General features: G+C 44.5%; 1 long non-coding RNA gene across 1 annotated transcript in view; it reads right to left on the minus strand.

Moving 5' to 3' along the window:
• The window catches only part of LOC136058661 (uncharacterized), a 30,715-nt gene extending 19,784 nt beyond the window's left edge, over positions 1-10,931 (minus strand). Inside the window, exon 1 of the long non-coding RNA XR_010623147.1 lies at positions 10,124-10,931. This is a non-coding gene — a long non-coding RNA (uncharacterized LOC136058661). The remainder of the gene's footprint in view (positions 1-10,123) is intronic.
• Positions 10,932-11,155: the final 224 nt, after the last annotated feature.

Genomic DNA, 11,155 nt, shown 5'->3' on the forward strand with positions numbered 1-11,155 from the left:
ACACAGCAAACACAAACTGCTCCATGCCCATCAGCCTGTGGGCCCAACAGTGAGCCTGGGCATGTTTTGTTGATTAATATAAACACAGTCAGTGCACCTAAAATGGGGATAATGCAACATATTCTTTGTAAAGTGCTTTGTGATTTAAGTAACTACCGTTATAATCCTTGAGGACGGATAGACAGCATCACTATAAGATTATCTGAAAGCACGTGTAAGTATAGGTGTCTTACCCCTCTCAGGATACCATGCAGGGTAATCATATAACTGACAGAAAACACATCCTGCAGGAAGCTCAAGCTCACACCTACACATAATGCCTGCCAATAGGAAAAAAAAAAAAAAAAGGAAAAATAAAAAAAGAAAGTAGCATGGTGGCCCATTGGAGCAAAATTTCTAATTTCCTGTTCTTTCTAAATGCATAAGAAAAGATGTTCATGTGTTGAACTCTTTTCTATGAGAAGGCAGGGCAGCCGTATTTATCTCCTCAGATCCCCTGCTTTAGCTGATGCTCTCTATCCCACCTGACCTTGCTAAAGCCATAGGAACCAGGCCACCAGAGCTGTGCAATGGTTGTTAATCAGTGCACTTTCAGCACTGGAATAGCCTGGAGCCAAGCATCCTCTTCCTAAGAAGGCTCAAATGGAAAGCACCTGCTGATAATATGTGATAACAATGCTGCAGATCTGTTTTAGAAGCCAGAGAACAACAGCTTGCTATAAATGCAAGAGGATGGAGGGGAGCACAGATCTCATCTCCCAGTATCCACAGACAGAAAGCACTCTCCTATTTCTAGAGCTTCTTTTCATCCTTGGCTAAGTACCAGCTCCTCTACCTATTTGAGCATTTCACTATAAACCACACTTCTTATCGTGTGTCACTGATCCTTCGAGACACACAGTTCGTGTCCCATCCAACTGCTTGGACTCCAGTGGAATAATAGCTGGATTCAAAATAGAAGTCATATTACATCCATCACATTTCAGTACTCAACAGGCTTACAGATTGGGATGCTGGAGCTTTGTAATAACTCGTGCTGGCATTACACACCAGTGTCCACAGTGAAGGGCTATTTCTGTTGTCAAATGATCACCACTGCTGAGCACCCTCTGTTTGCTTATGCTGAAACAGAAGGCTCTTCCATCACTTCCCCACACTTCTGGCAAATGAAATAGATCTGGTTGCTCTTAATTGAAGTTTGTGCAATTTTATATATATCTTCCTAATGAAAATTGCATGCATGTATTTGCTTACTAATGTAGGATAACATGCTGTATAATATGATACTCTGGAAAAAAACATCCTATTTTAGAAGCAGGTTCTTTCTAAGACTTTCATTCACAGCAGCCTTGACAAGATTTTCCTAGGAGCTGTTAGCACACACCTCTATGTGTGCCCTGCGTGTAGGCACATTTTAGCATACAGTTGGAGACATTTTTTGTGTAATATATTCTATATGAAAAACAAAACAAAACGGAACTAGTGATAACTACAACATCAGCCTTTCTTCTTCTAAGATTTTGGAAGAAACCAGTCTCTGACACAGGAAGGCACTCCTCTGTCTTCAGGCAGATTCAGCTGCCTAAGTGTTCACCAGCATGTTCTAAGAGGGGAGAAGTTTACAAGAGGCTTTCATCCTGAAATCATCCACCTTCCAATGATGGGGGGTTGTAGTGAGCTGGGGGTCGGCCTCTTCACTCTTGTAATTAGTGACAGGACTGTAGGGAACGGCTTCAGGTTGCGCCAGGGGAAATTCATACTGGATGTTAGGAAATCCTTCTTCTCCGAAAGAGTGGTCAGGCACCGTAATGGGCTGCCCAGGGAGGTGGTGGAGCCACCAACCCTGGAGGTATTTAAAAAACATTTAGACGTTGTGTTGAGGAACATGGTTTAGAGAGAACTATATTGGTGGCAGGTGGAGAATTGGATTGAAAGATCCTTTAGGTATTTTCAAACCTTGGTGATCCTATGATTCCACGATTCTACCATGATCATGTGGTTTTCATCATCCACTCTTCTCTCTTCAGAATGAAGGAATAAAAATACACTTGCATATTTTCTAACGTAGGACCAATTTCCAACAAAACTTGACTGCTGCAGAGAAGACAAAATAGTGCACCTGGTAGAGAACTGATGAGTTTGGTCTAGCAGAACTTACTCATCATCTCTCTCTTTTAATGGCAAGAGAGAAGTAAACAACGAAAAGAGCACAACAAAAGAGCAATTCACGCATTAGCTTTGCACAAATGAAAGTAAGAATGCTTTGTTTTTCTCATTAATTATTAGAATAGATGATTAAATACTAGAATAGAATAGATTGACTTCTGAATATATTAACTACTATGCCACTTCTTTGTAAATATTCCTTTGGGCAAGTGACCCTACAGACTATCATGAATTACCCAGTTCTAAATCTCTCTCCTCCTTACTATTCCCAGAGCTAATACTTCTTCAGCTTTTACAAACAGCCGCTTTTCAGAAAAGCAGAAATACTCTAAGATGTAGCAAAATTTATCTCCAATGTCCACAAATCTTTTTCAGTCCTCAAACAGAACTCCTTTGACTGACAGAGCCTGAATCTACACCCCCCGATTCAGCTCTTTCCACAGCAAAATCCACAGCACAGGTATGTGAAGCACATGGCCAGCTGGCACTAGCTCACTCCTAAATTGTATGGTAGATCTCCCAAAGCAGAGTAACCGCTGCTTCACAGTATTCAAGACCTGTTTTGTTTGGGTTTCAATCTCCAGCCCGAAGTAAGGTGAGCTGGAATGATTCCTCTCGGCGCCATTCACAAGAAATTCTGCACCTGCACACTCAAGCTATGAGGCAAGACGGGAGATTACAGGAAAGTAATTTATGCACAGGGCATGACGCACAACCAGTAGTGAGCTGGAGTAAAGCGCCTGATTTTTCTTCTTCCTGGAAAAGCTAGTGAGGTGAGGGTTACTGTGCCACTGAATACATTTATTAATTCCTCCCGATGATGGGAAGGCTGTGGCAGAGACGGAAGAAGGCGTGCTGAGGGCAAGGGAAATATATAAATGGACCTCAGGGCTTCCAGCTCCTCATTGGAGCCACGCAGCCCAGGGAAACACGACGTGCCGTGAAGGCAGCACCAGGCCCTGCCTGCTCCGCTCCATCCACACCTAGTTCCAAATGCAAGAGCTGGGGAGCCACCCAGGCAGCGCTTGGGCGCTGCAGCCTGCACGTGCAACAAGGGGCCAGGACCCACGGCCGCCATGTCCGCCCCCCCAAGCGTCCGCCGCTGACTTGCGCCCACGTCCGGGGCGCCCAACGCGCCACACGCCGCTCGTGGCGGGCGGCGCAAGGCCGCCATCTCGCGGCTGGGAGCGCGCCACGCCGCCGCCAAAATGGCGTCCGCCGTTGCCGCGCGCCCGGGGGCTGCGCCCCGCGTGCCTGCAGGGGGCGTATGTTTGCCTGTGTAAAAGTGCTAAGCTGCTTTTCTTTGCAATCTCTCATACTGTTTGCCTGCCTCAGGCTGAACTGCGTCTGAAGGTAATTCCTAAGAACAGTTCAGCCAGGACCAAGCTGTTAGGGGCAAAACCTTTGTTCTTGCCCACGTTCCGATGGCATCCTGTCGTAGAGTACAAGCAAGCACACACACGGTGGTGCAAACTGCTGTGCCTCCGTGCACTGAGGCACGAGTGTGGCAAGGAGTCAGGGATGGGAGTGCATCCGGGCTATTAACGCGAAAATCTGTAGAAAATGTTCTCAGTAGGGACTGTTTGAAATTGGGCAGCTGAATTCATGCGAGATGCAGTAATGCTGGCACAGGGCCTCTGTGGGCGAAGGAGCTGCTTGGGCTGCTCTGGGCCACTGTGTTAGCAAACATCAGAGCCAATGACAGAGCTGCCAGCAATGCTACAGTGTGCAGGAAGAGCTGTGGGAAAGATGGCATGGAGAGGTTTGGGCAGAGGGTGGAGGAGAAAGGTTTGGCAAAGCAACCTATAGGATGGAAAGGGGCAGGGAACACGTTAGAGAAAGTGGCAGATCGGTGCCATCAGCATCACATGCTCTGCCCAAGCGAAGAAGTGAGTGTGGTTGGGTAGAGGATCTGGTCCTCCTTGTACCCATATGGGTGTAGGTATGGGGCCATGTGGTAGGTGTGTTTTCTATTTGCTCTTTGAAAACCTGAGCAGTTAAACATTCATAGAAGGTAATGTTAAGGTCACAAAGCCAAATAAGCTGCTGCAGAGCACAGAAGATGACTGTGCAAGCATCATTCCACCCCTTGTACATGTGCATTAAAGTAATTGATGTCACAGGAGGCTTGTTGCATTTAGGTTCAGAGGTCAGTGGGGATTTTGGTGAAGGAGAAGGCTGCATTCTGGGAGCAGCACTGTGCAACATCTTGGATCCTGCTGGCTTGGAGTGCTGCCTTTTGTGCTGGCTGTACCACATGGTTGTATCATCTACCAGAGAATGTTGTGCTGCCACTCTTCTTTTTGTCAGTTTCTGATTTGAGATGGATTTTCGCAGCTTGACCTGTGTTTGGTTAATAATGCAGCTCCCAGGCCACAGAGAGCTAGCCCAGGAGTGGGACAGCAGAGATATTAAGTATTGTCATGACTCCAGTCATGGATAATAGCAGCAATATTTAGACTTTGTCCTGTGTTGTTTCGGAGTCCCTTCTGCCCCTCAGCCTTTCAGGCCCTGCTGCATGGTACTTCCTGGCATTAATCCAGTGAAGCCAATATCCCAAATTACAAACAAACTCTTGAACAGTCAGTCAGGAAGTAACCATGCTCAGCCTTATTCAAGAGGCCTGGTCCATACTGACAACTTTGTCACACATACTGTACAATTTTGCAGTGGTCCGTGTCTCCATGGTACACTCTGTATCATGATGACAGAAGCCCTGGGCATATAAAGGTCAGTGCAGCAGCAGTCCAAATGAAACCAAAGAGACAGAGCCAGGGAGCTGCATAGCTTAGTAGTGTTCCATGGTTGAGTTCCATGGAGCTCACCATGCAGCCAGACCACAGTCCTGCTTCTCAATAGCTTGGTGGGATGCTTTCTTTCACTGCCTTGGGAAGCTGGTGTTCTCAGTGTGCTTGTGCAGGGCAGGTAGTTTTGCAGTCTGAGATACCAGATATTTGCAAACCTAAGGTGCGCATTAAGGACCCACCATTTTCTTCTTTTAAAATAAAAATGCTTCCACAAAATAATAACAAATCATGGTAATTTCTACAGAATTCTTACAAAATGGTTCCATTTTCAGTTTGCAGTGAACTCTGCCATTGAGAAATCTGTGACTTGTCCTCCAGGACATCTGACTTCTATCAGGGAAGCCAACTTTCACTCACTTCAAGTGCACAGCAGTACAAGCCTTAGAAATGTCTGCCAATCCACTCTGCTTCTTTTCCACCAAGAAACAGATCAGACACCTGCAGGGATTTCCCTGTCTCAGAAGCAGAGCCTGCTTCTCTTGGAGCTGTAGCAGCTGAGGAGCTCCGTCCCTGCGCTGTCGGAGACCACCACCTGCTGGGGGGCTCGGCTCAGTTCTACCTCAACTGCTGCAGCCACCAGCCCTCTCTTCCAGACTTCCTCTCTTCAGGCTCACTGCATTTGTATCCTCGTCACACAATTCCCTTCTGTCTGCACAGAAAGCAATTCTCAGCGGCTAACAAATACCCAGTTTATAGTTGACAGCATGCTGTTTTCCTATGTCCAGCCATACTCTGCTGCCTCTAGCAAGAAGCAGGCAGAAACTGTTGCTGTTACAGCCAGCTTTCCTTACTCCTCAGGCCATTAGTTTTGAGAACTTTTGACTAAATTTAGATCAAACAATTCATTCTCTTACAGTCTTTGTTATATGCACTTATTTGTGGAGTTTTGTGTGTGTGTGTGTGTTTTTTTTCTCCTACATATTTCTACTGCAGTTTTGGAGTTCCCTGGATATGTATCTGATAACACTGCTACACCTCTGGCAGTTTAACAGCTTATCTGGAAGGTCAGAAAAGTGTCATCTTGATTTCTCTGGTTTGTCTCAGTAAAGGGGGAATACCAAGGCAATGAAAATTTGCTTATTTTCACTGGAAATCTTACAGGCTTGGGAAGTGAATAGCCTGGAAAAGGGAAAGCTCCAGGGAGACCTGATAGCGGCCTTTCAGTTTCTAAAAGCGGCTATAAGAAAGAAGTGAACAGAATCTTTAGCAGGTTCTGTGATGATGGGACAAGGGGGAAATGGTTTCAAACTGAAAGGAGATTTAGATTAGATATAAGGAAGAAGTTTTTTACGGTAAGAGTGGTGAGGCACTGGAACAGGTTGCCCAGAGAGATGGTGGATGCCCATCCCTTTCATTCAAGGTCACACTGGACAGGGCTATGAGCACCCTGATCTAGCTGTAGGTGTCACTGTGTTTGTTGTAGAAGACCCTTTCCAATTCAAATGATTCTATGATTCTATTTTTGGAGCCCACCTTATTTAGAGACATAACAGGAAAGGAGTTTTTGGTTAGTGTGGGGCTACAGATGGACAAACTGAAAATGATAGCAGAGCTCTGGAAAACCTCTCTTATGGAAAACCTCTTCTCTAGGAAAGCCAGGAGGGTGAGGAGAAGACATCGCAGACAGTGAAAACCTTTGCTTGTTTGGCTTCTGGAATTGGTTTTCCTTTTAATACAGCAACAATGTGGAGCTCATCCTCCAGCCTGGAGAGACCATGCTAAAGCCATCAAACCCAGGTTCATAGAATCGTAGAATCACAGAATGGCCTGGGTTGAAAAGGACCTTGAAGATCATCTAGTTTCAACCCCCTGCCATGGGCAGGGTCGCCAACCACTAGAGCAGGCTGCCCAGAGCCACATCCAGCCTTGCCTTGAATGCCTCCAGGGATGGGGCATCCACAACCTCTCTGGGCAACCTGCTGCAGTGCATCACCACCCTGAGTGAAAAACTTCCTCCTAACATCCAACTTAAATCTCCCCTCCTTTAGTTTGAAACCATTCTCCTTGTCCTGTCACTATCAACCCGTGCTCCTCCTCCTGATGATATGCTTTCTTCAAGTACTGAAAGGCCGCAATGAGGTCTTCTCCAAGCTAAACAAACTCAGTCCCCTCAACATTTCCTCATAGGGATGTGCTCCAGCCCTCTGATCATTTTAGTGGCCCTCCTCTGGACCCGTTCCAAGATCTCTGCATCTTTCTTGTGCTGAGGACCCCTGGCCTGGATGCAGTACTCCAGATGGGGTCTCACAAGAGCTGAGTAGAGGGGAACAATCACCTCCCTCTCACTGCTGGCCACCCCTTTTTTAATGCAGCCCAGGTTCTTAGCGAGCTGCAGGTTTTCCTTTATGTACAGTCATGGTGCACAAGAAAGCAATGTTCAAGAACAAGTTGTTGGCCATAGTAGTCCAAATATGCTTCATGGAGCATAGAATGAAGAGCTTACGAATTCTATATCTGGAAAAAACTAACAGCTTAGAAAATGCTGTCAATTGACCAGTTTCCTTTCAAACAAATTCATATAAACGTGTTACCATGGAGTTCTCATGCCAAATCAGTAACGTGCTGTGGAGAGAACTCCTGAGAGTTCCCATCATGTCTGTTCAATAGCACAGGAAATCAATCTGGGAGTTATCTGGTGGGGAAGACTATTTGCACAAGGCTTACAGAAGGAACTGCTGCTCAAGGAGGTCCCACAGAACAGCTCCCCAAGCAGAGTGAGGCTTTTTGCTTTACTTTGTTTGCAGTGAGCTTCAGCAGTGCTCATGTTTCAGCCAAGCTCACTGAAAGGAAGGCCTGCAAGGATTTGACCAATAGTTTGCACTGATTTTGTGCTAGTGCTTTTTTGGACCCACAGAATATAATTTCTGATGAGCTGTATCTGTAGCTTTTCCTGCATCTCTGAGACCAATGCATTGTAATTTCTGGTTAAATAAACAAGTTTCTCTCTTTTTTACAAAATGGATCAATAAATGGTAGGAGCTCCCGTGTTTGGCATTGCAGTGTCTGGAAGGTTGAAATGGCAGTAGTGAGGAAATGCTACTTGTAAGATTCATTCTACTTCTGTTCTCATCTTTGTCTTTTCTGAGAGTAGTATCTTTGGGGCAGGAGCTGACTTTTACCTTGAGTTCATCCCACACCCAGAGGAGAAGAATCCCGCTCCCTAGGCTTAAACAAAAGGACTTCTGACTTATTAACATATGTGAATAACCCCGTGGAACCCTCAAGCCTAGCTAGGCAAGAGGTGCCATATGACCAAGCAGCCTGCGGGATATGTGATGGGTTTGTTTATTGGCACCAAATTACAGGGTGAGCTGGGCTGATCCGAGCCATAGACTGTTAGTGCATGAGCAGTCAGGAAGCCTGTGCTATTCATTCCAGATGCTCTGCTTTTGCTGGCTGGCAGGGTTCAGCTTTTTTGGTAAAATTTCAGCCTCAGTTGACAGCCTGAACTAAAATAAGGTCAAAGTAAAATATATACCAAAACTGGAAATTAATATTTGCAATTCTATAGTAAGTACTAATTTCAGCCACTGTTTTTTTAATAAAAGCAAAATATTAAATTCTACTTCGCTTCCCACCAGGACAGCTAGCAGGAATCAAAATGCTACATAACTCAGACTGGAGATGCTTGTGCATAGATAGGAACCAGATAATGAGCAATGCTCAGCTTATATCCCAGTGGGATGGAGAAAAGCATTCAGAGGGGCCTTCAGGGTACTGCCGTGATGTAAATCATTCCACCTCCACCACAAGTGATAAGCCAAGGAAACAGTAAGGTTGAATTATGTCATTCCTGAACACCACATGCTCCTATTACTGCACTGAGATTTATACTACTTTACGACTGTAAGATATACACTTTGGAAATTAGCATGCAGATATCTCACACCGCTCAGCTAACATATGTTAACTTCTGAGATGTCATGTGTATGGCCTGCTCCCTGTCTTCCCTCCTCAGTGTTTGACAGCCATGGGGGGTGTGACAGAAATATGGCCAAGACAAGCAGTTAGCTCCAGATGTAGGCTGCCCCTGATTAAAACTCCTGCATGCTGTTAATCGGCTTCAGTAAGCTTGGAAACCAGCATAAAACACATTTCTCTGAACTGCCAAACCTTCCAGTTTCTACCGTGTGTTATGACCCTGGCAGGAAATCTGGATGAGATGCCAAGATGACAGAAAATTCAATATCCCACTGTAAAATGTTTATTGTTCGGTGTGTATGTCCAAGTGCCCTTTCTGTTGCTAAGTTAACACAATTAAACAAATCCTCCATCTGAACAGGAGCAGAGAATCAATCATCCATCCAGCTGCAGAATGCAGTGAGATGACTTTCAAAAGTGTGAGCATAATAGATTTATTCCTGCAAGGGCCTCAGATCTAGAATACTTTCCAATAACTTCAGCAGGGCTTCAGCATTTCCTGATGTATAGTCCCAATATTTTATTTAGTTGGGTTTTTTTGTTTGTTTGTTTTTTGTTTTAAATAATCATGGGACCATTAAGAAAACCTTGACTAGATACATTGTTTGCTTTCACAGTGTTAAGCAGTAAGATACAGGCTTGATCCTACACTAAGAATGCCATATCCTTTGCAGTTTTTATATCGCAGTCATAGTAATTACTAAATGACAGACATCAGATTTCTTTTTTCCTCCCTCCAAATATATGCTTTAATGATTTCAAGAAATTATAAAATTTGCATGTGCATTTTAAAACCTTATATGTTTCTGAATTTCACTAAACAATGCATCTTGTCATTTGGATAAAGTCTTTCCATAGCAATATTACCAGAACTGTAGGGTTGCAAAAAATTGTCTTTACAAATACATTATCTTCATTCATATTCTGCAAGGGCATGCTGTAGCTTCTCAGTTATGTAGTTTACAAATATGCAAAACTAGTGTATAATCCCTGATTAAATCGTCTTTTTATTCCATCAGCAGGAACCACGTGCTTTTCCTTTTATTAAAATAAACATACCTAATTATCTTTTGCTTCCAAAAATAATGGCTCTGTTATAGAAACCAAAATAATTTTTAGCAAGACTTTACAAAAACATCCTTGATTTCTGTTTGTTACCCATTACTACCTGTTCTAATAGTAAGTATCTTAGCAAGGATGCTTGGCATTGCAAATTCCATCAGGCTCACCTATGTATGCATGAAGTGGACTTTCCTATGGAGCTGTGATGTCTTCATGGACAGGCTAAATCTCCAGCAGCCACTGGGATTCCTCCAAGCCCTGGTATTTTTTAATTCGGTGTCCTCAGGAGTTCCTACTGCTGTTCACTGTCTCTAGTCCTGCTGAAGAGTGATGGAGGACCAGACCCATGAGCACTGTAACCCATGGCTGCATGTTGGTTGTGCCATCTTGTAGCCAGCATGCTTCTTTACAAGAGGTCACCAATGGCTGTGCACTTGGTCCTGTCACAGTCCTTTTTTTCTGTGTCTCAAACCTCACAAAGAGCTCGTCACATTAAGCAGTCAGCTGAGCAAATTAAGCCTAGGAGTGCAGTAGAGCATACTGCAGATAAAGGCAGCAAGCTGCTGGGAAAGCTGTGTGTGTGACCTTATCCAGCACTTGTCCTTTTCCAGCTGGCTGAGGCCAGTGATACTCTCACAAGGACTGCTGCATACTTGCTCCTGGGGTTGGTGCCAAGGTGCTGGAATTCTGCTGCTGTAACTGATGGGACTCATCTAGGAACCTCTGAGTTGACCTTAACATTTTTCCAAACAACTAGTTTATTCCCAAATACATTGGTGAGGGTGTCCAGCCGGTGGTACAAGACTTCACAGTACGCAGATGTTACATAGCCTAAGACTGATAAAGTTAGAGAACAAATTTAGAATCACATCGACTCTTAGAAAAGTTAGGCAGCTAATGTAATCTTCCACCAGAGTAGCAATGGGTGACTTGGCCTGCCTGCTACCTTGTCTGGTAGAAAATCTGCACCTGAGGAAAAGAAGACACCATTACACGTTGTAAGGATACTACAGAATGTGTGATTTACATGCAAAAACCCAGCTAAAATGCTTGCCCTGTCTTTACCAAGTTCCCTAAAGCTGTAAGAGTGATCAGAGAGTACAGAACATGGAAATACACTATGTGCATTTAGAGTACTATGTGCTTTTAGAAACCTGTTGCAGTATAATTAGTGACTGGATAGGATCTCGTGTGACAGT

The sequence above is a fragment of the Cyrtonyx montezumae genome, unplaced genomic scaffold (genome assembly GCF_038088225.1).
Source record: "Cyrtonyx montezumae isolate F1298 unplaced genomic scaffold, pur_monq_1.0 scaffold_8, whole genome shotgun sequence".
In the NCBI taxonomy this organism is placed as follows: Eukaryota; Metazoa; Chordata; class Aves; order Galliformes; family Odontophoridae; genus Cyrtonyx; species Cyrtonyx montezumae.